Raw genomic sequence first — 4,348 nt, 5'->3', positions numbered from 1 at the left:
AAAAAAAAAAGAGTCTTCTTTTTTTTTTTATTTTAATTTTTTTGGGTCCAGTCATGGGGCCTGAACTCTGGGCCTGGGCGCTGTCCCTCAGTTTTTCAGCTCAAGGCTAGCATTCTACCACTTGAACCATAGCACCACTTCTGGCTTTTTTTTTTCCCTGCTTATGTGGTGCTGAGGAATTGAACCCAGGGCCTCATGCATGCAAGGCAAACACTCTACCACTGAGCCACCTTCCCAGCCCCTCAAGGGTCTTCTTGCAAATACCATCTTAGTATATAATTTGCAGAGTCTGATTTTTGGATTTTTAAAAGGGAACGGAGGCTTAAATTGAACTTGCAAATGTTGTACAAATAACGCTTCACCTTTGTAAGATAAATTGTTCCCGTATTTTGTAGCTATCTCCCTTATGCTTAAAAAGTTAATCCTAGCTACTCAGGAGGCTGAGATCTGAGGACTGCAATTCAAAGCCAGCCTGGGCATAAATGTCTGTGAGACTCCTAGCTCCACTAAACTACCAAAAAAGCTGGAGGTGGAGCTGTAGCTCCAATGGTAGAACACTAGCCTTGAACAAAAAGAAATTCAGGGACAGTGCCTAGGCCCTGTGCCCAGTCCCTGAGTTCAACCCCATGACTGGTACCAAAAACAAAACATAAAAACTTCAAAACTCAGACTATCATGAAGCATGATGATAAATTTAAGGGGCCTGCTTTGGGCTAAATGGAAAATTTTTACATATTTGTATTTTATGTTTGTTATTTTATGCTTAATATATTCCTAAACCCATCATGAGAACATATTAGGGCATTTGAGCTCAAATGAGGGTAGAATGCTAGATCTACCTCTTGTCTGTCCAATAGAGGTAAAATTAAAACTCATTTGGGAATTAGACATTGGTGGCTTGCGCCTATAATGCTAGCTCCTCAGTAGGCTGAGATCTAAGGATTGTGGTTGAAAGCCAGCCCAAGCTGGAAAGTCCATTAGACTCTAATTTCCAATTAAACACCAAAAAGCTAGCAGTGGAGCTGTATCTCATAGTGTAGAATGCTAGCCTTGAACACAAAAGAACTCAGACAGTCCTGCCCAGGCCCTGAATTCAAGCCCCAGGACCCCCACTTCACTCCCCACAAAAGTTATTTGGGATAAAATCAGTAATATAGAAAGCAGTTGCAGGGCTGGGAATGTGGTTTCGTGGTAGAGTATTTGCCTAGCATGCATCAAGCCCTGAGTTTGATTCCTCAGTACCACATAAACAGAAAAAGCTGGGAGTAGCTCTGTGGCTCAAGTGGTAGAGTGCTACCCTTGAGCACAAAGAGGCTCAGGGACAGCGTCCAGGCCCTGAGTTTGTTTGTTTGTAGAACACTAGCTTTGAGCAAAAAAAAAAAAGCTCAGGGACAGTACCTAGGCCCTGTGCCCAGGGATTGGCAAAAAAAAAAAAGCAGTTGTATTTTTTCCCAAAGTATACATAGTTTATACTAAAACAAACCAGATACCTTGCTTTGCAAATAAACACAAAGTGGTTTTGAACCTGGAAAACATAAGTGATAGGAATACATATATTGTCTCAAATGTTTTTATAACAAATGATACTAAGCCTCTACTTAAGTATCTCAAATAAGAATGCAAGACAAGGTTGCAAGGGCAACCATTGGAAGATTTTTTTTTTCTTTTTGGTGCTGGTACCTAGGCTTGAACTCAAAGCCTAGGTATTGTCTTTGAGTTTTTTCAGCTCAAGAGTGATTATCACATAGACTATAATTTTACTTCCAGCTTTTTTCTGGTTAATTGGAGGTAAGTCTCACAGATTTTCCAGCTCATGTTGGCTTAGAATGGTGATCCTCACATCTCAACTTCCTGAGTAGCCAAGATTACAGGCTTGAGAAGATTTTAAGTGAAGAAATGGGGCACTCAGTCCTAGGTGCTGTCCCTGAGCTAGTGCTCTACCACTTGAACCACAGCACCAATTCCAGCTTTTTCTAAATAGTTTATTGGAGATAAGAGTCTCATGGACTTTTCTGCCCCAGGCTGGCTTCAAACCAGGATCCTCAGATCTCAGCCTCTAGGATTACAGGCCTGAGCCACTAGCACCCTGCAGGGTTTGCATTTCAAATAATGTTGTTATCAAATAGAGTGGATAGAGGTTGTGGGGAGTTTTGAAGCAGATGAAGTAAAAAGGCAGATCCTGTTACAGCTTTAATCATGGTAAAAGGTTAGGGTCAGAACTAAACCAGAACCTGGGAGGATAGAGAGAATGAAACAGAATGGAGAGATAGGAGGTAGGATTATTGGAGTGATTAATTCTATGTTTTTTTCAGCTTGTATTGCAAGCCTTTTGCATTCATTACTGTGCTTTCTTCTCACACACGATTTGGGCAGGAAAGTATGGAGAAATATTAAATTGTCCAAGGTTACAGCTAATCAGTGGAACTCCACACACAGTGAACTGTCAGTCGCCATATGATCACATGTGACTCCCTGCTGAGATAGCTGAAACAGGATGGAGTTCTCTTGAGCAAGAGGAGAGGCAGTATGTGGGATACAGTTTACATTTGGGGGTTTTAGGGTTTGAAGGTCTGGTGGGTGGTTAAGAGACATCTGACAAATTCTTCAGGGGCTGGAGCTCAGAAGAGAGCCTTAGGCTTCAGGTGAAACTTGAAAATCATCCCAGAAGCATGAAGAGGCCCAGAGAGAATGTGTGGAGATTGTGCCTGAAATCCTGGAAATATTAAAAATATTAAAAATTATTAAACTATGGGCAAGAGAAGGCCAAATAAAGGACTGAATAACTTGGAAGAAAAAAGCAAGAGTGATACCATAAAGAATTGAGGCAATTCATAAAGAATTGGACACTGGTGTTATACATCAGTGCCAGTTGCCATTGGGCTAGGAATAATTGACTATTTCTGGATTTCCCTGAAAAATATCGCTGATTTTTATTTTTTTGGTCAGTTGTGGGGCTTGAATTCAGCGCCTGGGTGCTGTCCCTGAGCTTTTTAACTCAAGGCTAGTGCTCTACTACTTTGAGGCACAGTACTACTTCCTGTTTTCCGGGGTTAATTGAAAATAAGACTCTCACAGACTTTACTGCACAGTCTAGCTTTGAACAACGATCCTTAGATCTCAGCCTCCTGAGTAGCTAGGTTTACAGGCATGACCCATCGGTACTTGGCATCCTGTGCTGCTTTTACTCAAGGCTAGTACTCTGCCATTTGAACCATAGCTCCACTTTGTGTGGAGAGAGGGTGGTTAATTGCAGATAAGAGTCTCACGGACTTTCCTGTCCTGGTTGGCATTGAACTGAGATCTTTAGAGTAACCTAGCTTCCTGAATAGCTAGGATTACAGGCATGAGCCATTAGCTCCTGGCTTCATTATCCTTTGCACATTTCCCCCTTTAGATCTCAATCTCCTGGAACAAAGGGTGTTGCACTGGGTTCCATTGCTTAGCTTAAGAACTCACCATAAGTTGGATGGATGCTGGTCACTGATCAATAAATGGTCCCTGCTTTCTTGTTTATACAACTGAGTTTTGGGTTTTATTTTTTTGTCGGTTGTGGGGCTTGAACTCTAGGGCTGGGTATCCCTGAGCTCTTCAGCTCAAGGCAAGTGCTGTACCACTTAAACCACAGTGTCACTTTCTAGGGTTTCGGGGTTTTTTGTTTTTGTTTTTGTTTTTTTAGTTCTGGGGTTTGCTTATGAGGCAAGCACTCTACTACTTGAGCCATATCCCTATGCCAACACATTGAGTTTTGTAAATTTTTTTTTTCCCTAGGAAGAATAAACAGTGATAATCTAGTCCTGGGCCTAGTTACCAGGAGGCTGAGATCTGAGGATCAAGGTTCAAAGCCAGCCCACACAGACAAATTTGAGAGCTCTTATCTCCAGTTAACCAGCAAAAACTGAAAAGTGGAGGTGTGGCTTAAATCTTTCTTCTCTCTCTTTTTTTTGTTTATGTGGTGCTGAGGAATCAAACCAAGAGCCTCGTGCAAGCACTCTACCACTCAGCCACGTTCCTAGCCCCAAGTCTTCTCTTAAGGCTGGTAGAGCACCAGCCTTGAGAGAAAGAGCAAGAGTACAAGGTCCTGAGTTCAAGCCTGTCCCTGAATTGAAGCCCAATCCTGACCCTACCACCCCCACCCCACCAAAAAAAAATCAAAGGTGGGAATGTGGCTTAGTTCTTGCCTAGCATACACAAAGCCCTGGGTTCAATTCCTCAGTACCACATGAACAGAAAAAGCTAGAAGTGGCACTGTGGCTCCAGTGGTAGAGTGTTAGTCTCAAGCAAAAGATGATCAGGGACAGTGCCCCGGCCCTGAGTACAAACCTGAGGACTGGCCAAAAAAAAAAAAAAA

General features: G+C 42.3%; 1 protein-coding gene across 2 annotated transcripts in view; it reads left to right on the top strand.

Moving 5' to 3' along the window:
- The window catches only part of Crem (cAMP responsive element modulator), a 94,475-nt gene that overhangs the window by 8,136 nt on the left and 81,991 nt on the right, over nucleotides 1-4,348 (top strand). The gene's annotated exons all lie outside the window — the stretch shown is intronic.

This window comes from Dipodomys ordii, unplaced genomic scaffold (assembly GCF_000151885.1).
Source record: "Dipodomys ordii isolate 6190 unplaced genomic scaffold, Dord_2.0 Scaffold9, whole genome shotgun sequence".
NCBI classification, from domain to species: Eukaryota; Metazoa; Chordata; class Mammalia; order Rodentia; family Heteromyidae; genus Dipodomys; species Dipodomys ordii.
The sequence above is the reverse complement of the archived record's forward strand: the minus strand, read 5'-3'. Positions and strand labels throughout refer to the sequence as shown.